The sequence below is a fragment of the Hyperolius riggenbachi genome, chromosome 1 (assembly GCF_040937935.1).
Source record: "Hyperolius riggenbachi isolate aHypRig1 chromosome 1, aHypRig1.pri, whole genome shotgun sequence".
NCBI classification, from domain to species: Eukaryota; Metazoa; Chordata; class Amphibia; order Anura; family Hyperoliidae; genus Hyperolius; species Hyperolius riggenbachi.
This window is the reverse complement of record NC_090646.1, coordinates 404,409,843-404,432,026: the sequence shown is the minus strand read 5'-3', so window position 1 is coordinate 404,432,026 and position 22,184 is coordinate 404,409,843. Positions and strand designations below refer to the sequence as shown.

Genomic DNA, 22,184 nt, shown 5'->3' with positions numbered 1-22,184 from the left:
TAGACAACACTAGTACCCTTTAAGTTCCTCACTGCAACATGACTTACTGGGGCTTACTGAGGATCCAGCCTTATCTTTACTTTTAACTTCACATTGAGAGTTTAGGTCTTCGTTGTGTTAGAATTTGATTATACTGGACTCAGGAGGTAGGAATGTCTTAATCATTACTGATCCTTTATTCTTGATGTTCTGCATTCAATGAATATGTTGTAGCCTGTTTTGGTCCAATGCTAAACCAGACATTTACTGGTAGTTTGCATTTTTCTATCATAATATAATAAATAGTATTCCATATGTAGAAAAAGATATCCTTTCACTTGCATAATGAAGCTAAAGTAAATGTACTACACAAGATATTAGGACAGAATTATCAGTGCATATAAAATACAGCAAAACTTTTTCCTTTACACTGGTTTGGATAAAGCTTCCCAACTATATTTTTAGCATTCTTTACACTTGATACTAAACCACCAGGGCCTTTTCCAGATAGAGAGACTGCTGCTGTGCAAAACCCTTTTTATTTATGTCCACGTTTTCTGTACCTCATCGTATCGAGCCTGGTAGGGTAAGGCCAATAAAAGTGTTTATTTACAAAAGAGTTTATAAAACTGATGATAACTATGGTGAGCTTCCTCTGTTCATCTTTCTCTGACTAAGTTTACATTCCCATAGCTCTGCATAGACACAGCGGGCCTTCACATTTTCTCCTAAGTTTTCTCCAATGAGATAAAATAGCTTTTCATCAACTCTGCATTTGAATTAGTATCAAAAAGTAGGTGAACAAGGACTGTCAAAGTTATTCTGAATATTTCCCTGCTCGCTGGTGGCTTACAAGGAATTTAATTCATAAGACGTGAAAATATCACCCAGGCGATAAAGTGAATTGGATCGGGCCCATTGTCTTGACTTGAGGTGTGCAGTAAAATGAAGCAAAATCTTGTTGCACAAATCCAAGTTCACATTATTCTGTATAAAACAAAGAGCAACATAGGAGAAGAGTAAGTTACAGCACATTTTAATCTGGAAGAAATGTATTTCGTATTGTATGTGTTTACATGTATTTACAATGTTATGATTTTCGCCATAGTAATCCTTTAAGCAAGGCAAAATACAAAATAAATAATAATGAAATTAAAGTAGGTAACAGGCACAGGAAGGCTAGACTAAACTTAGTTTTCACAGATTCAATACCCTCAGAACAAGATCAAGGCTCCCTCTAACCCTCTCCAAAAAGAAGAAAAAAAAGGCTATTACTTAAAGGGAATGTCCAAGCAAAATAAAAAAATGTGTTTCACTTACCTGGGGCTTCTGCCAGCTCCATGCACCCATCCTGTGCCCTCGTAGTCTCTCACTGCTGCTCTAGTCCCCCGCTGGCAGCTTTCTGACCTCGGAGGTCGGCGGGACGCATTGCGTACATTTTTACGCATTCCCGCTAATGCAGGAACATTAACACATACATTTTTACGCATTACTGGTTTAATGCGTAAAAATTGACGCATTAAACCAGTAATGCGTAAAAAATGTATGTGTTAATGTTCCTGCACTAGCGGGAATGCGTAAAAATGTATGCAATGCGTCCCGCTGACCTCCGAGGTCAGAAAGCTGCCAGCGGGGGACTGGAGCAGCAGTGAGAGACTACGAGGGCACAGGATGGCTGCATGGGGCTGGCAGAAGCCCCAGGTAAGTGAAACACATTTTTTTATTTTGCTTGAACCTTCCCTTTAAATTGAAAGAATTTATGGAACATATGCAATTTTTCATATAGTTTTACAGTTGCAAAGTAACTGTCAATGAATCAGATTAAAACAGCAGAAAGGCAAGGGAAATGCATTTTAGAAAAGTTTTTAGAATAACAATTCTTAGCTGCGTTAATCCAGGTTTTCTGCCAGAATTCTCTAGCACATATTAAGCATAGCATTTTTTAAATTGTTCTTAAAATTTGTGTTATTTCGTTTTCAAACTTAACATTCAGCTGGACATCTGAAAGTAGAGTGGCTATAGCTTTATGAACCGCTAGAAATAACCCTGTTACAATCTTGTACACCACTAGTAAAACTAGAAACTTAGGAGTTCATCAAAATAGTTCATGACATGGATTTGTGGATCAACACTTAGGCCCCATTTACACTAGATCATTTTGCTGGCGATTTCGTCAAAACGCTCAAGTGTTAGCGCTTTTTAAAGCACTAGTGCTATAATAACCTATGAGCCCGTTCTTACTTGGGCGATTTGCGTTAAATGCAAACTTGTAGCCTGCACCATTTTCAGGCGATTTCCCCGTGATCACATTTCAGTGCTATAGAAGTGCTAAACGTGATCACAGGAAAATCCCTGCAGTGTCTAGAGGTGGGCGAACAGTTTGGCTGTGTTAGCCGAACTGTTCGGGCTGCCCAATCTGTCATTTATCTATGCCTCTTACTACTTCCGGGTCGCAATGACCCGGAGTAGTACGTCTGCGCTGCCCAGCGGAGCGCGTCCTAGCGACGCGCTCCCGTTGCCGGGCACTTTCTGCGCATGTGCGTGACGTCACTCATGACGTCACGCATATGCGCAGAAAGTGCCCGGCAACGGGAGCGCGTCGCTAGGACGCGCTCCGCCGGGCAGCGCAGACGTACTACTCCGGGTCATTGCGACCCGGAAGTAGTAAGAGGCATAGATAAATGACAGATTGGGCAGCCCGAACAGTTCGGCTAACACAGCCAAACTGTTCGCCCATCTCTAGCAGTGTCCAGTGATTTTTCCACGGGAATCGCCAGCGTTTTGCGCTTTTAAGTGTGAATGGGACCTCAGGCTTCAGCATTCCAAGAAATAAAGCTGTACTCACAGGAATTTTGCAGTTCAGGATTTTTTTTATCTGTGTTTTCTTTCATCAAAATGATTGCATTGATGACATGGAAAGAAGTTTATGTTTCACATGTTTTACACATGCCTACTTAGATAATTTTACACTCCTTATTTATAAGCACGATTGAGCAAATTATTTCTGTAAAATTGATTTTGCAGTGATAGCTCCACTTTTACTGCTGTCAGAAAGCTTTAGAAGACAAGTTCGGCGGACATGGGCCCATATTCGATTACATTTTCACAGTAGATGTTCTTGTGTTATCAATACATTGCCTTTTTAAACCCTCACCAAGGAAAAGATAATATTATATGAAATTATTTTTACAGACTTTTTCAATAGCCAGGTCCTGAATAATTATTTTGTAAATAAGATTAATCTTCTCGGAGAAAACTCAGTGGTCTCTATTTTTATGGTTTATGCTTGTTTTGAAAAAATAACAGCCACTGGCCTCCTATCCATTTAGTGTACACAAATCATGTATTTTTATTTAAATTGAAGCTGTCCACTGCAAGGAAAGGGAGCTAGACTTAAAAATCATCATGGAGGGTGGGCCTTCTGGGTCATGGTTGGTGTAGGGTGTACCTATAAAAGATTTACACTGAAAAATAGGTGTGAGATATTTCTAATAGTAGAATATTGCTAATTTTACTTATATTTTACTATCTTCTGCTATTTATAGTAGAATATCAATTGTGTAACCCATATTGTACTATCATCTGTTATCCTATTCTCTCTGCTACTGGAAATCATGACATAGTGGAATGCCTTGGATAATGTATGACACAACCTAGACATTTCACAAAAATGTAAGCACTCTCATTGTACTGTTATAAGATTTGGGCTGACTCAGAGCACACACGCATTTGTGCAAATAAAGGCAAAATGAGGAAGGTTTCTGCTCTATATATCGGATTAAGAGAGCAGCTGTTAAAATGCCTTACAAAGCAGCAAACAGGTATTTGAAGCTGCTGGTGCCCCTGGATGCCCAGAACATCGAGGTGCGGGATCCTCCAGAGGATTGTAGTTATGTATAAACCTTCTATTCAGTCACCCCTATTATTATTATTATTATTATTATTTAGTATTTATATAGCGCCGACATATTACGCAGCGCTGTACAGTGTATATATATATCTTGTCACTAACTGTCCCTCAAAGGAGCTCACAATCTAATCCCTACTATTGCCATATGTCTATATTATGTAGTGTAAGTACTGTAGTCTAGGGCCAATTTTTTTTTTTTAGGGGGAGCCAATTAACTTATCTGTATGTTTTTGGAATGTTGGAGGAAACCGGAGTGCCCGGAGGAAACCCACGCAGACACGGAGAGAACATACAAACTCTTTGCAGATAGTGCCCTGGCTGGGATTCGAACCAGGGACCCAGCGCTGCAAGGCGAGAGAGCTAACCACTACGCCACCGTGCTACCCCTAACAAATGTTCACAAGCAGAACCTGCAGCAAAGGGCCCAGAACTACATGAAGATCCATTTCCAAAGAGTCTTGTTTACTGATGAGTCCCATGCAACCATGGATGCTCCAGATGGATGGAGTGGTGGATGGTTGGTGAATGGCCACCATGTCCCAACAAGGCTGCGATGTCAACAAGGAGATGGGAATCATGGATAGAGAGCTGGTGGGCCATGGCGGTTTACTGTACCAGCAGCCTCTGGTCCTTAAGGGGGCAGAGGCTGCTGGTGCAGATGTGGTTAACAGTTAGAACAGGAAGAGAAACAGATATTGTGCACCCCGTGTCAATATTGTCATTACATAGGTCCTGTTCAGAAGGCATGTGATTGAATTCTCTTTCACGAGTGTATGCATTTGGTGGATACCAAGATCTTTCTGTCCGTAACGTACAATAAATAATGACGTGCAACAGTGTTACCAAAGGAAACCATAAAATAATTTTGTGAATATACAAATCTTTAAAACATAACTTTTAACAAGCATTAGTGTATAGTATTAGCATACACAAAGAAACAGTAACACTCCAGATAAGATAACAGATAAGACTCCACAGATTCATCAAAAATCTGAGATCCAGCTTAAGCTAAAGCATAGTAAATTACATCACAGCTTAATTAATACACTCAAACAGTTTGATGCACAGACCAAACTTCCTTAAATGAAGAATTTAATACAACTGAACACAAAGTAAGAATACACTTAAATTAATTCTCTGATACATGCAGTGTAGATTACTTTAGCACATAAACATTGCTTTATAGCTGTAGAATGTTTATTTCACTGACCTTTTTCTAATCTTCTTTTAACAAAAACAAATTAACATGCATATTAAAAGTAATGCTGGGATTACACCATACAATTTTCTGTTAGATTTACCTGCCAGATAGATAAAGTTCAACATGTTGGAAATGTATCTATCTTACCATTTATCTGCTGAGCAATTAGGCATTGTTCTACTCAGCAGGAGATAACCAGAAGACAATGCACCAGAGATAATGACCATTCTCTACAGAAAATAATCTAATTATGCATTCTAACAGAAAATCTAACAGAAAAATCTAACAGAAGAATCTAACAGAAAATTGTATGGTGTAATCCCAGCATAAGCATTATTATTTAATAATAGGCATTTATCTATAATAATAATAATTTCCAAGCCAGTCGCTGTGTGTCCTTCCGGCCCTGCCATGCTCTGAATGGCCACCGGTGCTCTATTCCTCTGCTCTGCACATGCCCCCTTCTGCCCTACCCCACTGTGATTAGCCAGATTGGCCATGGTGCTGATTGGATGGCACATGCATTCCTGACCTATGCAGAGCAGTGTGCACCACCAGCTAGTCTAGACTATTATGGCATTATTCATAGTAATACATGAATCTGACAATATACAGGGTATCAAAAAAGTCACTTTCAATTTTAAAAAGTACTAAAAAGACAATTGATTGTTGATCAGATTTGTCCTATGTATTTGGACGTTATCAAAGTTTGTAATCACATTACATTTGTGCATTTCACTTACCCCGTATCTCTGCACATATCCACAGATTTGTCTATTCATTAGTTTGTTTTCTAACATCTTGAAATTGAAAACAGACTTAGTGGACACTCTGTAGTTCTTTCAGCTGATCGGTTTTATCCAATTTGTTGTAACACTGTACATGTCTCCTCATCCTTTCACTGGAAAATGCATTGTTCAGCATTGTGCTTTGACACCTAGATGCTGTGCTTTGGAAAAGACGAACACAAGTCTCATTTCTTGATCAAAAAAGGAATCTCTTACTGGAGGACAAATTCTTCTTTTTAAGACTACACTGAAAACACATCACCTTGTTTCAGTGATTTTAAAGATATGAATTCTTCAATAGCTAAATCATGATGTATTGGCTTAATCCATCTACCCTAGGTCTGAATAATTAGTTTTATAAAAAGTTTTCTAGCTTATATTTTTATTATAATTGATTTATGAACAACATCTTTTGTAGCACTGTACAAAGAAACATTATATAGGGTATATAATTATACAGACAATGGTATACATCAATAAACAAAATACAGAATTAGTACAAAATAGAAAATTGGTCATTACAGTGGATGAGAGAGCCCTGCCCTTGAGAGTATATAATTTAAAGGAATAGATGGTAAACAAGAGGTGGGGTAGTATGCAATACACTTACCTAGAGAGATTTTAGGATATCTTGTAGAACTGCAACTTGGCCTTAGGTCCAGGGATGAGCAGAAACTAAGCCAGTGCGAATTTATGCATCGTAGTTCGCATCTACGCATCGTAGTTCGTAGGTGAAGTTTCAAAACTACGCTTACAAATTTACGCATATCGAAGTACTGCTATGCGTAGCCTAAGCCCACTATGTGTAGTTAACATGTGTATTGCGTAGTGAACTATGAATGCGTTACTCACGTCTAATTTTCCGCGTGTGATTGTATGCTTACAAATTTACGCATTGGAAAGGGGAATGTACGCATAGAAGAGTTCCCGGTATAAGTATTTAGAAGAGTAATTATTGCGTAAAAGATTCTGCATACGAGCATCCGCATACGCTTTGCATTACGCGTAATTGCGTATTTTATTGCGTAGTCTACGAAATACATACAAAGCGAATATTTGATTTCAAAACCGTAGTTTGGCGAAGCGTAATTGTGTAAACTACACGTAGTTCCAGCGTAGCGAAGTTGGCTGACTACGACCATCTCTGCTTAGGTCAAAGGGGGGCTAGCCTAAATTAGAGCATATGCTTGCTGGAAAACATTTTGAGGGAGTGTTTATAGACATAAAAGGTTCGAAAGTGGCAGATGTGCTGTGAAAAGGCATTCCAGAGGAGGGGTTAAGCACGTGTGAAATCTTGTATACATGAATGCAAGGAGGTAATTCTAGAGGAGGACAAAATAAGGTCATGTGCAGATCTGAGATTGCGATTGGGTTGGTATCTGGAAATTAATGAGGAGATGTAAAGGGGAGAGAGATTGTGAAGAGCTTTGCAATTTAGGGTTAATCAGTACCCAATGTTTATATTTCTATATATTTTTTAAAGTTTGTCAAAAGTCAGTCTTGTGTAACTTTCAGATTCTTTCTTTGTTTTAGTTGAGTTCTTGCTCCTATTCATTTGGGTTGATGATATTGACTATCTCTATGTCTCGAATGAAACCTACGTTAAAGGGGATATAAAGACTGCCATGCTTAATAACATTTTAAAATACTACTTCATTGGTTTTTGTGCTGCCCCTGTAGTTCTGAGTTACAAACTGAACAAAGATCAGCTGCTCTGACTCAAGTCTGACTTCACTGAATGCATTATTATTGCAAGTGTGAGAAACAAACATTGCTAAAGCCAAAAACAAAAAATAATTCCTCAAATTGAATGATGATACTAGCGATTTTCTACAATACAGTGCGCAGAATGTGCAACCCATTTTGACCCACGACATCAGATCTTTAACCCTAATATTAATGAAAAAAACAAAATATTTTCACATTACCATCAAGTCTGGCCTTATAAGCAGCAGTGCTGAGCAGAGATGAGCTCCGGATGAAATCTGAATCTCTTTTTCATTTTTCCTTTTCTTCTTCTTCCTTTGATTCCCTTTCCCCGTCACTTTCTTCTCTTCCCTGAAAAGGTGAAGGTCTCTTTGTGACCAGCCATGTAATTGTGGGACATATGAGGAAAGCTCCTTTCTGGTTTTAGTTCGGTCACGTGACTACAAGCACTTCCTCCTTCTGGATTGAATGAGGAAGCGTAGTAGTCACGTGACGTGGCTTGGAATGCATCGTGAGGCGTGACATGGGACGTATTAAAGAAGGCGGGCTTTTGGGTAAGTGTAACCCTCGATCACCAGCCACATCAGCTGCACTAATTATCTGGATGAAATCTGAATGAAACCCATTTAGATTTCATCCGGAGCTCATGCCTGGTGCTGAGCAGTGCACACAACATTAACAAGTAAGTCTTCAGTGCTTGAACATGCATCCACATACCATTTTTTTTTACATGGCACTACCTGTGGTGTGATTTGAATCATGTTAGTTAAGGGGAAGCTTAGGCAGTGGTGATGAAGAAGCTGTGCAGAGCATTCACATTATGAAGGATTATTATTCCTTACATAAGGAGAAATATCCACTTTTCAGTAGCCTAACCCCACTGATGAAGTGCCGAAAAAGATACTCAGTCAATATGACAATGGCTTAGATGAGCCCTACGCAAAGGAGGACATTTATGACTGGAAGAAATTTTCACTTTCATTGTCTATCTTCTGGGTCCACCCAGTAAAAATGTATCCAAATACATTAAAGGACTTCCAGTCATAAATGTACTCCTTTCTGTAGGGCTCATCTAATCCACCTGATTCTGAAAAAATCATGACTGAACTAAAACCAGAAAGGAGTTTTCCTCATATGTCCTACAATTACATGACTGGTCACAGAGGGTCCTTCAACTTTCCAGGGAAGAGAGGGAAGTGATGAGGAAAGGGAATAGAAGGAAGAAGAAGAAAAGGAAAAGTGAAAAAGAGAAAAGTAGAAAATAGGGAAAAGTGATATTAAAAGATCATGTAAAACAAAAATGTATAACAGCAAATACTTTTCCAATTAAATCAGTTGTGCATTGAAAATAATAAAAATAGTGTTTACATAATTATAGTTTAGAAACCCTTTAATGTACATGAGTTGCATCTGAAAATAAAGAGAACTGGGACCTTTTATTGTTTTTATCAGATAAACACAATTATGCAGAAAAGACCAATGTCATTAGAAGAGTTCTACAGACGCTATATGGGAAGCTGCATATATTTCCAATGTAAACAGTATTTCTAATAATGAATAAAGTATCCTGTAGAAACACTACATACAATCAATACCATAGAACAAACTAAAAAATGAGGTTTTATGCAAGTGATATAGCAATACGCTCACAATGTATGCCTAAATGAACTCATAATTAACTCTGCTGTTTCATGGCTTGAAATCTAAAACAAATGCAAACTTTTAAATCAGCTCAACATTTACTGGTATTTCATAAGCAATAAAACTCATATATCAAGCTTGTTTATGAATTAAAACAAAAACGCCTGATGTAAGGTTTCTAGTATAAATTAAACAAAAAAAAATACAGACAACAAAAACTTGTAAAAAGCAGATGTTTCACAAAATGATTAAATGTCAGAAAATGTAGACTTATAGGCATTCATTTTTTTTTCACAAAAGGAATATGAAAATTTGCATTATTTGTATTGACAATTCAGATGTACTGTAGCTGCAAATGAAATGCAATATAGAGTCTGTTGTATTGCAAGTTTTATTGAGAACAAAAATAACTTATGCATAGAAACCCAAAGCAAACAATTAGAAAAAGTACCTCTGCTTATTAATAACCCTCTTTCTATACTGTATATGTTAAGTCCATTATAAACATTAATAAGAGAATTGTTCTACCAGAGCCGGAATTACTTACCGTAATTGCCAAGATAATCCAGGCTGATGACCACTGTGGTACAAAGAAATACTCACCAATCATGAGAAACTTACAAATCTAACAGCTGATCAAACTGATCACATGCTTCTCCATGTAGTCTCCTAAACAATGCCCTTTCTACTTACCAGGTGACCAATGTTTTAGTTTTCAGCTCCTTGCAGCATAAGGCAAACCTTTTCTTATCACTAGAGATGTAGCGAACGGTTCGCCTGCGAACGGTTCCAGGCGAACTTTGGGGGTTCGAGTTCGCCTGCACCATGCGAACTTTTGCGGAAGTTCGATTCGCCCCATAATGCACTATGAGGGTCAACTTTGACCCTCTGCATCACAGTCAGCAAGCACATTGTAGCCATTCAGGCTACACTAAGCCCTGGAGCCCCACCCCCCCTTATATAAGGCAGGCTCGCTGGCAATGACACTCACTCGTGTGCCTAGACAGACAAGGGAGAGCTGCTGCAGATTTTTTCTCCTAGGGAAAGATTAGTTAGCTGCACAGAGAATTTAAATGTGTGCATTAAACACCAAGTGAACACCTGACACAACTGGCTGTGCAAATTTGGCCTGATTGGCTATTCATGAGGCAATGCTCATGCAAATATGCATTTGCTTTCGCATGCCAAATAATGCAGGGTCCATTGAACCAATGCCGCAAAGCGGTTTGCCCTGCGGGAATTAGTTCATGCTATACAGCACTATCCAGGAGCGCCTCGGGGAGGCTTCCCAATGCCCCCATACAACCGGGGGACCGCGGGGTCCCAGGCGCTCTCACTGCCTGGGAACCACAGCAGCACCCCGGAGGGGGGAGGCTGGGTGGCGCAGGCGGCCCCCCCAAGCGTGGCCAGCGCCGGGGAGAGCCATCCGCACCTTTCACCTCCCAATATTTAAAAACAGGCACTTACCTTGACGTCCATTGCGTTCTGCTGCTGAGCATAGCTTGGGTGCAACACATTTGAAAAGGAAAGGAATGAAGCATGGGTCGCACCGAGCTTTGGAGCTCAGGGCTGGCTCACACACTGCACTCCAAGGGGGGTGGAGGACAGGCACTGACAGCCCACTCCAGGACTCACACTACCTGGAATGAGCCATCCGCCACCCGCCTCCAAGGGAAAGAAATTCACAAATCGCTGCACAGAGAATTTAAATGTGTGCATTAAACACCAAGTGAACACCTGACACAACTGGCTGTGCAAATTTGGCCTGATTGGCTATTCATGAGCCTGAGAGCGCCTGGGACCCCGCGGTCCCCCGGTTGTATGGGGGCATTGGGAAGCCTCCCCGAGGCGCTCCTGGATAGTGCTGTATAGCATGAACTAATTCCCGCAGGGCAAACCGCTTTGCGGCATTGGTTCAATGGACCCTGCATTATTTGGCATGCGAAAGCAAATGCATATTTGCATGAGCATTGCCTCATGAATAGCCAATCAGGCCAAATTTGCACAGCCAGTTGTGTCAGGTGTTCACTTGGTGTTTAATGCACACATTTAAATTCTCTGTGCAGCGATTTGTGAATTTCTTTCCCTTGGAGGCGGGTGGCGGATGGCTCATTCCAGGTAGTGTGAGTCCTGGAGTGGGCTGTCAGTGCCTGTCCTCCACCCCCCTTGGAGTGCAGTGTGTGAGCCAGCCCTGAGCTCCAAAGCTCGGTGCGACCCATGCTTCATTCCTTTCCTTTTCAAATGTGTTGCACCCAAGCTATGCTCAGCAGCAGAACGCAATGGACGTCAAGGTAAGTGCCTGTTTTTAAATATTGGGAGGTGAAAGGTGCGGATGGCTCTCCCCGGCGCTGGCCACGCTTGGGGGGGCCGCCTGCGCCACCCAGCCTCCCCCCTCCGGGGTGCTGCTGTGGTTCCCAGGCAGTGAGAGCGCCTGGGACCCCGCGGTCCCCCGGTTGTATGGGGGCATTGGGAAGCCTCCCCGAGGCGCTCCTGGATAGTGCTGTATAGCATGAACTAATTCCCGCAGGGCAAACCGCTTTGCGGCATTGGTTCAATGGACCCTGCATTATTTGGCATGCGAAAGCAAATGCATATTTGCATGAGCATTGCCTCATGAATAGCCAATCAGGCCAAATTTGCACAGCCAGTTGTGTCAGGTGTTCACTTGGTGTTTAATGCACACATTTAAATTCTCTGTGCAGCGATTTGTGAATTTCTTTCCCTTGGAGGCGGGTGGCGGATGGCTCATTCCAGGTAGTGTGAGTCCTGGAGTGGGCTGTCAGTGCCTGTCCTCCACCCCCCTTGGAGTGCAGTGTGTGAGCCAGCCCTGAGCTCCAAAGCTCGGTGCGACCCATGCTTCATTCCTTTCCTTTTCAAATGTGTTGCACCCAAGCTATGCTCAGCAGCAGAACGCAATGGACGTCAAGGTAAGTGCCTGTTTTTAAATATTGGGAGGTGAAAGGTGCGGATGGCTCTCCCCGGCGCTGGCCACGCTTGGGGGGGCCGCCTGCGCCACCCAGCCTCCCCCCTCCGGGGTGCTGCTGTGGTTCCCAGGCAGTGAGAGCGCCTGGGACCCCGCGGTCCCCCGGTTGTATGGGGGCATTGGGAAGCCTCCCCGAGGCGCTCCTGGATAGTGCTGTATAGCATGAACTAATTCCCGCAGGGCAAACCGCTTTGCGGCATTGGTTCAATGGACCCTGCATTATTTGGCATGCGAAAGCAAATGCATATTTGCATGAGCATTGCCTCATGAATAGCCAATCAGGCCAAATTTGCACAGCCAGTTGTGTCAGGTGTTCACTTGGTGTTTAATGCACACATTTAAATTCTCTGTGCAGCGAAAGATTAGTTAGGCTCTTGGCTTGCTCCTGGCTGATTGTTATTGCTAAAATAGCACCCTTCAACAGCTCTTTTGAGAGCTAATGTTCTCCTGATGTGGTTTTTTTTGTGTGTGTTGCTCACTGTCACTGACACTGACATTATACAGCCCTATCTGTTGCAGCTGGACCTTGGTAATTGTTATTACTGTGCCAGCCAGGCCCTGCCTAACTATTTATACTGGGACACCTACCTATGCCTAGATATCTACTGGGGCACCTACTTACCTATACGGGGACACCTACCTACCTACCTACCTATACTAGGGGACCTACCTATGCCTACCTAACCTATACTGGGACTCCTACCTATGCCTACCTACCTATACTGGGTCTCCTACCTATGCCTAGTTAACTACTGAGGCACCTACCTATGCCTACCGACCTATACTGGGACTCCTACCTATGCCTACCTACCTATACTGGGACTCCTACCTATGCCTAGCTAACTACTGAGGCACCTACCTATGCCTACCTACCTATACTGGGTCTCCTACCTATGCCTTGCTAACTACTGAGGCACCTACCTATGCCTACCTACCTATACTGGGTCTCCTACCTATGCCTAGCTAACTACTGAGGCACCTACCTATGCCTACCGACCTATACTGGGACTCCTACCTATGCCTACCTACCTATACTGGGACTCCTACCTATGCCTAGCTAACTACTGAGGCACCTACCTATGCCTACCTACCTATACTGGGTCTCCTACCTATGCCTAGCTAACTACTGAGGCACCTACCTATGCCTACCGACCTATACTGGGACTCCTACCTATGCCTACCTACCTATACTGGGACTCCAACCTATGCCTAGCTAACTACTGAGGCACCTACCTATGCCTACCTACCTATACTGGGTCTCCTACCTATGCCTACCTACCTATACTGGGACTCCTACCTATGCCTACCTACATATAAGAAGATAATAAGGTCGTTGCTTCATTGTGGACAGACCAAATTTGATCAGCTGGACAGTCACTGTTCTATCATTGAGCTACCACAGCCCGGCGACCATATGGGCTGGAAAACTGCCATGGCCTGCACTCTGGCCATGTTGCGCACCAGTCCAGCATGGCCGTCACTACACAAACAGCTGTTTGCGGTGCGTTACACAGTGAGTTTGGTGTGTCAGTGTGAAGCAGTACTCTAATTACACTCCCTGATTGATGTATACACATGCAAGATGTTTAAAAGCACTTTAGGCCTGCAATTTAGCATTCAATGTGATTTCTACCCTTAAAACGCTGCTCTGCGTCAAATCCAGATTTTTCCCCGGGACTTTGGGCATGTATCCCACTCCGCCATGCCCCCCTCCAGGTGTTAGACCCCTTGAAACATCTTTTCTATCACTTTTGTGGCCAGCATAATTTTTTCTATTTTTCAAAGTTCGCATCCCCATTGAAGTCTATTGCGGTTCGCGAACTTTTATGCGAACCGAACCTTCCCCGAAGGTTCGCGAACTGGGTTCGCGAACCGAAAATCGGAGGTTCGCGACATCTCTACTTATCACCCAGTCCTTGTTGTTAGCCCATTACTGTCATAGCCAGCCTTACCTAGTAATCATGATGCTCAGAGTATTAAAATAAGATACAGAAAGTAAACAAAGCCTTCAGCGAGGGCTGTGAAGACATTTGTAGGTATTTTAACCAATTGCCGTCACTGACACTTGTGCTAATAGATTAAGCTAGGCATACTCAGTTAGGGTAAAAGGTAAATTTATTCCAGATATTATTTGTTTACACATATTTACATGGATTTACTGTACATACATCACACATAGGTGGATTCAAAAAGCTTACTTATTTTTCACCTTAACTGTAAGGAGAGACAATTTAAAGAGGAACTTCAGCCTAAACAAACATACTATCATTAAGCTACATTGGTAGGTAATATAATCTCTTACCCACCTTGTTTTAAAAGAGCAGGCAAAGGTTTGTGATTTCATGAGGGCAGCCATTATTCTGGTTGAAAGGAGGTGACAGGGAGCATGAGACACAGTTCCAACTGTCCTGTGTCCTGCTCACCCCTCCCAGCTGCTAGGCAACGTGAATAACAACATCAGAAATCCCATCATGCTTTGCACAGCATCGGGGGAAAAATGCCCACGCAGTTTCTTTGATGGGGCAGAGCTTAGCTTCTAAGCAGCCAAAAACGAGGCCTCAGTAAGAAAAACAAAGTTCTGATGCTGTGAACCTGTTAAAGAAACACCAAGCCTTTTCAGTGCTGCTGAGTACATTTTTAGTCTGGAGGTTCACTTTAAGGAGAGATACGTGTGAGTTATTAAGTAAGGTGAGATGATTCAACAGAAGCTTTGTGAATTAGCTGTATTGTACAGATGCTTTTTTTAATCAGCTGTATTGTACTACCAACACAAAGAACTGTCAATCCTTAGAGTGAATGTATGCTGCTTTAGTACTTATTAACTTACTGTACAAGTCCAGCCAAGTAGTTGTGTTATATTGTGTTCATTGCCCAACCTAATAACATATATCTGCATTTGATTTAATTTTGTCATGTTTACTCAGGGTGACTGACTACTATTACATATTGCAGCTATTAGCATTCTACAGAGTAACAACCCATGCACTATACCTCTGACAGGGATAAAACATTTTTTTGTTTATTTGTTTTTGTTGAAGACGTTTTTGTTGAAGACGCTGAATGTCCTTGCACCAACATTGATTATACTTCATAGGTGTTGAAAAATATAGTTTGCTCACTTATTTCTTTTTTGAAGACACATACCTGTTGCATATCCTTCCACCAACACTGATTGCACCACATATTTGTTGAAAAATATAGTTTGCTCATTTATTTAATTGTTGGAAATGAACATGCTATTAACCATTTACCGCCATCCTAACGTATTAAAACGTCATGCTTACCGCTATTAACAGCAACATGACGTTTTAATACGTCGCGCATTCCCGCCGCTGCTACCGCTGTGTGTCCGCCGCTACCGCCGCCATTACCGTCGGGATCCCGTGCTGGGCGATTGGGGAAGAGGACTGAACAGTCCTCTACCCAATCGCAGTGCCTGGAGTGAATGGACGTGACCGCGAACAGCGGCTACGTCCATTCACATAAACAGGAAATGTAACAGTTTAATAAAGTGTGTAAAAAAAAAAAAAAAAAAGTGAACACGTCCTATGAGTGTTCACCAGCGCCATCTTGTGGCCAAAAAGTATATTACACCTACAAAATACATACATTTTCAAGTATATACACATCATTAATAAAATTACACTTCCAACCCTCCCCCCCAAAAAAAACACTTGTAAAAAAAAAAAATCAGCTTAAAAAAAAAAATAAATAGTTGCCTTAGGGACTCAGCTTTTTTTATTCTATATTTTATGGGGGAAAATTAATTTTAATTTATTACATAGGGGCTTGTAATTATGGCCAGAACAAACAGAAAAATAACCACTTATATTTCAAAATAATATACTGTCGCCATACATTGTGGTAGGGACATAATCTAAACGGTTTAATTATCGGGACCACTGGGCAAATAAAACGTGTTTGTTTTATCCACAGGAGAATGTTTAATTTTAAAACTATAAAGGCTGAACACTGAGAAATAATGATTTTTTTTCTTTTTTTTTCTGTTTTTCTCATTAAAATGCATTTAGAATAAAAAAATTCTTAGCAAAATGTACTATCCACAGAAAGCCTAATTGGTGGCGAAAAAAACGAGGTATAGATCATTTTCTTGTGATAAGTAGTAATAAAGTTATTAGGGAATAAAAGGGAGGAGCGCTGACAACTGAAAATTGCTCTGGTCCGTTAGGATAAAAACCCTTGGGGGTGAACTGGTTAATGAGTTTTTCTTGAAAAAAAAATGTAGAGGGTGTTGGGATCCTCATTTGCAGCTGTCATAACAGTTGGAGTAGTGTTTGTATGGACTGTGTGGAGTTGCTGGAAGGAAACGGCTGCATGGAGGAGGACAGACAACAAGACCCTTGGAGATGTTACCTGTGCTGCCAGACACTGCTGAATGTCCTGCTGCACCTATGCCACAACTGGTAGTCCCACCTCCAGGCTCTGTGTTAGGAACAATTTCCTGCCCCTTTCTGCCTGCTGATGGCAGTATTGATTGTGGCTACTTCCTTTGTCCATCAGCATTTGGCTCTATTCTATCTGGAGACAGCCTTTGTATTTCCCTGGCCTGTCTACAGATGGTGTACTGTGCTGCCTCTAATGTCTAATTATGCAGCAGGTGTGGCCTGCTTAACCTGGGGCAATGGAAAGCCCTGGTTTCTGATTTGTCCCTGTACCTGCTGATCTGTTACTGGATCTGACATTCTGTCCTGACTTTGTTCTTTGCTTGCTACCTTCTGTATTGCATCTAGTTGTATATGTGTGCATTTATATATATTTCCTGTGTATATATTTAGTTAATGAAAAAAAAAAAAGGAATGAAAGTCAGCACAATTACACCATCCAGACTTCTGGCAGGACTCGAGTGGGACAACAGCACTTCTCACTCAGTGCACATCAGCGGTCAGCAATTGTTCAGTCACTGTGCTCAGCCACAGAATGCAAAAGAACAAGAGGCACCTCTGCAGGACTGTATGAAAGGCTTAATTCAACACTGAAAGTGCATCAGGCAATTCAAACAAGATATGTGAAACAAACGGAGTGAGGGCAAGGTGGGTGCTCGGGGATGAACGGAGCAGCTAGCAGCTGTTTCATGTCAGTGGGATGCTTGTTAACAGCCGTGCTGACCAGTATCGCTTTTTTGCAATTTATTGGAGTTCTGCACTGCTGTCTCCTGTTCTTTTGGCTGGAGTGTATATTAACCCTCCTAGCGGTATAAAAAATTCCGCCAGGAGGGAGCGCAGCAGTTGTTTTTTTTGTTTTTTTTATATCATGTAGCTAGCCCAGGGCTCGGTACATGATAGCCGCTGCTCAGCGGCATCCCCCCGCCCGCTTCGATCGCCTTTGGCGATCTCCGATCAGGAAATCCCGTTCAAAGAACGGGATTTCCTGGAGGGCTTCCCCCGTCGCCATGGCCTGCGGGCTGTTTTTCTTGGCATAGTGTTGTGTAAAACCATATGCTCAATGCTGGTGCATAATTGCACCGTTTTCTTATATATGTGTAATTTTTATGGCTCTTCCCCTTTAAGGCTGTTATAATTGTTGCTAATTTTTTATTTGTCTAATTCTTATGTTTCTGCTTTGCCTTATAGACTATATGCGCCCCCGCTATCTCTGGACATCGTCCTTCCTACTATCAAGACCCGCTGATTGGACTTTAACATATACATTACCTTGCGCACTGTTTATTTTCTCATACTTGGGTTTTGTTTATGTTTCCCGGATCGTGGTCCCCGCCCACGCATGCGCGGCGGCCATGTCGGGGCTGGCTACGGCCGCTCCGGCATGGCTGGCAGCGCAGGGCGGAGTTCGCGCTATCCGGATGTGACGTCATGACGCACGCGGCGCATGCCACGTGACGTCAGGGACGCCAGTCGGGCCGGCCCGATGTCCAGAAGCGGGCGTGCTAGTTGTTAGGAACAGGTATTTAAACTTCACGCAGTGTTTGGAACGCTACAGCAGCCAGGCAAGAGTCTACTACTTGATACCCTCTGACGAAGGGACCCCCCCGAAACGGCGCTGTCAGGGTATAACTCAATCCTCTGGGGTATTCTTTAATTGCACAATTGTCTGTATGCTCCATGTATCAATTGCTGATTTTGTTGCATTACTTTCTTCATTCATACTGACATGTGATTGTTTGATGCTGTATGTACCCAGGGGACTCTTTGTGTTTTGCTCTCACTTACTGTGATATCTCAGGGTGTACTGCTGTACAATACCCTTTGTGTTGATTACTGCTGTATATATTTTTTATATACCATTACAAACTTTATGCATTCTAAATTCACTTTACTGGTGTGCGAGTCCATTATTTCTTATTGTACTAGTAGGACTGCATTTGGCAGCCCGGTTTACTGACTCAGCACCCATTTGTTCAACTCTAGCTTTATGTATTCATGATATGTGTGAACCAGGTGTGCAAACCTTTTTCATTTAGACGGGGCGGGATGACGTCACCGACGTCACCGACGTCGGGACGTCATTGGGAGTTCCGATGCACCCCTCAGCGCTGCCTGGCACTGATTGGCCAGGCAGCGCACGGGGTCTGGGGGGCGTGCAGCGCGACCGATAGCGGCGATCGTGCGCGGGGCGGTGGTGATCGGTGTGCTGACGCAGCTAGCAAAGTGCTAGCTGCATGCAGCAAAAAAAAAAATTATGCAAATCGCCCCAGCAGGGCCTGAGAAAACCTCCTGCGCGGCTTACCGCCAGGAAGGTTAAGGACTATTTTCCATGAGATGAATGAACTGCTTATTTGCTAAGCAGTTAATAGTCCCATTTGCCGCCCATGACTGCCATTCCGGTGCAATTAAAATGCAGCCAAATGGCAGCATTTGTAATATCATGCACGTCAGCAATTGACATGGGCGGCATTACCAGATGGCGAAAAAAAAGTCTCATGTCATGTCTAAAGCATAGCATGCTCAGATGCAACTCCATGGGGGCTGCCTGTCCACTGTCCACGTCCTGAGCGCTAACAAGCACTTGGTCGGTGGATGGGAGCAGCTTATAGGAGGTGAATTCACCGCCTTTTAGCCGCCTTTTAGATACTTATGGAAAAGAGGCCTTGGTTAGTTAGATAGGTTCACAGAGGTTTGGGTGTACACAGTTCTCTTGTATTGTGATTTCCTTGCATGCACATTGTATATACAGTGATTGTGTACACTGTATTCTCTTGTATTGTGGTTTCCTTGCATGCACTTTGTATACAGAACGATTTGAAATAAACACTATTGCTCAATGTTTCTTGTCTTTGGCCACATACAGACATCAGACCATAGTCTTTGGAAAATGAAAGATCACAGACCAATCTTACCACCCTTCCTGTAGTATAAGAGCCATACTCTACACAGTCTTTTCTATGGAGCTGAACTCCACATCAGGAAAAAATCTTGGCAAGATGCTGCACACACAGATGCTGTACAGACACAAAAGATCAGTATCTGCATAAGATCTGTTCCTGCCAAAAATCCATTCCTGCAAATTGCAATGATAGTCTATGAGATCTGCAGATCATCATACACACATGATTTAACTGACATTCATCTGCAGATCTGCAGATCTGAAAATCCATCCTGGTGGATCTGATCTGCAGATGAATGTCAGTTAAATCATGTGTGTATGATGATCTGCAGATCTCATAGACTATCATTGCAATTTGCAGGAATGGATTTTTGGCAGGAACAGATCTTTTGCAGATACTGATCTTTTGTGTCTGTACAGCATCTGTGTGTGCAGCATCTTGCCAAGATTTTTTTCTGATGTGGAGTTCAGCTCCATAGAAAAGACTGTGTAGAGTATGGCTCTCATACTACATGAAGGGTGGTAAGATTGGTCTGTGATCTTTCAGTTTCCAAAGACTATAGTCTGATGTCTGTATGTGGCCTTAGAGTATAAGGGGCCCCACCAGTACAATAATCTAGCCCTGCACAGGCACATCATGATTGGCAGGCCGGGGTGAATTTTATCCTGCAGAGTGTGCTGTCACTGCATCCATGTACATGGCAGCGGCAGCCGTTGCCATGGTGATGCGTCAGCGCCACTCTCCTGATCCCAGCCAGAACACAGCTTCGAAAGCTGCAGTCAGCTCAGTACTCACTGTGGCAGGCTGCTGATGTCATCTCCCCTGCATCCCTTCTATGTCCTGCCCCCTGCTTTTCAATCTCATTCGCGTTAGGCAGGCTGCTATCATGACTCTCAGGATGAGGCTGGCTTGGTGCCCAGGGGTGGTGAAAACTTTCGCAGAGGGAGGTCAGGTGCGTTGCTCTAACTGCCAGTTTAACTTACCTGGAGGTTCTTCAGCCCCCTGTAGTTCTCCTGGTCCCTCACCATCTTTCAGCAGTGGGTTAAGGGAGAGGGGCTCAAATCTACTACTTTGCTTAGGGCCCCATTTTGTCTTAATCTGGCTCTGCCTTTACCCACCAAGAGCTGGGTGCCTGTTTACACAGCAACATATTGTATATCATTATTAGAATTGCTTTGTGTAAAAGATGTCAATACAGACTGCAGTTGCCAGCTAGCTAACTATTCTTTTTGTTATTCTATTTCTCTTCTACGTGTAGTTAGAAGCAGCAGCTCTCTAACCTAATCTTTCCTCACACTCCCTGCAGAGAATATAGAGTTTTACTGTTGGGGAGGGATGGCTAGCTCAGGGTTTGTGGATGTGTGCTGTTTGTAGAGTTAGCAGTTATGCCTGTTAATATTTAGCTGACGGATCGAACCTCCAGGCATTAACCTCCTTGGCGGTAACCCCGAACGTAGTTCGGGGTAAGCCGCCGGAGGGTGCCGCTCAGGCCCTGCTGGGCCGATTTGTTTAATTTTTTTTTTGCTGGACGCAGCTAGCACTTTGCTAGCTGCGCCAGCACACTGATCGCCGCCGCCCCGCGCACGATCGCCGCTATCCGTTGCACCGCACGTCCCCCCCCCAGACCCGTGCGCTGCCTGGCCAATCAGTGCCAGGCAGCGCCGAGGGGTGGCCCGGGACTCCCAATGACGTCCCGACGTCAGTGACGTCGGTGACGTCATCCCGCCCCGTCGCCATGGCGACGGGGGAAGCCCTCCAGGAAATCCCGTTCTTTGAACGGGATTTCCTGATCGGAGATCGCTGAAGGCGATCGAAGAGGGCGGGGGGCCCTGGGCTCGCTACATGATATAGGAAAAAAAATGTAAAAAAAAACTGCTGCGCTCCCTCCTGGCAGATTTTTTTATACCGCCAGGAGGGTTAAAGTGACAGTGCACCTGCATGCAATTCCATGCATAATGCACAGTATGGCACAACTCAAATATTCTTCAAAAATCCTGATATGGCAAAAACACAGAATCAGCTGCAGAATCAATTCTGTTCAATCTATCCACACATCCCTATCTGTGGTGTCACCTCAAACATTAATTAACCACTCATTCACCATCCCTGTGGATGTCTATGCCCTGGGGTTGGCTGAATTGCTTGCCAGCAAAGAGCTGGTGATGCTGCTCCATAACCCAGGATTTTTTTTAATAATTCCTCACTGCAACCTCATATAATTATAAAAAGGGCAATTTTTAAGTTTGTTGTTTATTAGTATACTTATTGAAAAAAATGCAGCCCTAACTTAGACATAATAATACATCTAGATAGTTAATGAAATGCTAATACATCTGGCATGAGTGCAGATTTAATGCAAATTGAATTCTTATTGGAATTGGACCAATCAAGTGCACTTCCTGTTGATTTTCTTCGGTGCAATTACTGCTTACACTCTGAACTGAATTTGTATGTAATCTAGCATTATTAGTATCTCATTTACCAGCTCTAGTGATTAACTCTTATGCTGCCATGCAAGTTGGGTGGTCAGGAGGAAAAGGCCCCACTAAGCTATACCACCCATATTTATTGCTTTCAGCATTGGAAGTACAGTTTCATATTATACCCTTGTCCTAAGGTTATAAGAAAAGGGGATCTTCCCCAACATTGTGAGGGAGGTAATAGAAGGGGGT

At 42.9% G+C, this 22,184-nt stretch overlaps 1 long non-coding RNA gene across 1 annotated transcript; it reads right to left on the bottom strand.

Annotated features, from left to right (window-relative positions):
• Positions 1-623: 623 nt before the first annotated feature.
• Positions 624-14,571, bottom strand: LOC137552356 (uncharacterized). The gene is made up of 3 exons (XR_011027130.1): positions 14,516-14,571; positions 5,834-6,034; positions 624-966 (listed from the first exon to the last, which is right to left on the bottom strand). It is a non-coding gene; the product is annotated as an uncharacterized lncRNA (long non-coding RNA).
• Positions 14,572-22,184: the final 7,613 nt, after the last annotated feature.